Genomic DNA, 556 nt, shown 5'->3' on the forward strand with positions numbered 1-556 from the left:
TATAGGGTGGTCAACCTAAAAGAGACATATACTTATATATACACAGCCATTTGAAAACTACAGTAAAAGTAACACATTTACACAGAAATTAAAGTTACACACAAATTATGAAATAGTTATCACCTCAGTAAACAATTAATGAATTGAAAGATTACAATAAATTCATTGGCAAATATTGCAAATTAAACTAATTATTTCCTATAGGTTCACTTGTATTTGTGCTAAAATTCAAAGTATCTCATCTGTATTTACAATACAGCTTGATTCTGCATCTCTACTTACAGCTCATTGGTCCATGTGAATGTTTACTGTTGCTATGGCAACAAGAGACTGCTGATGTTAGCAGCTCTTAGCTAAATCATCTGAAAAATAATAACCCATAATATCACAATTCGGCATATTTAAACAAAATCAACCACAACTACCAACATTCACAGCCCTTCAACTCTGGGCTAATATGCTGTCACAAGTAGGACTATGCAGTTAATTAGGTCACATCATTCAATGTAAAAACGTTTTCTACTTTGTTTTGGACACGTCTCAAAAATGTAGCCTA

At 32.2% G+C, this 556-nt stretch overlaps 1 protein-coding gene across 1 annotated transcript in view; it reads right to left on the reverse strand.

The window, feature by feature from the left end:
- Nucleotides 1-556, reverse strand: part of psmf1 (proteasome inhibitor subunit 1) — a 9,818-nt gene that overhangs the window by 4,178 nt on the left and 5,084 nt on the right. The gene's annotated exons all lie outside the window — the stretch shown is intronic.

This window comes from Seriola lalandi, unplaced genomic scaffold, assembly GCF_002814215.2.
Source record: "Seriola lalandi dorsalis isolate HSWRI2012SDOR001 ecotype SW California unplaced genomic scaffold, Sedor1 jcf7180002054928, whole genome shotgun sequence".
NCBI lineage: Eukaryota > Metazoa > Chordata > Actinopteri > Carangiformes > Carangidae > Seriola > Seriola lalandi.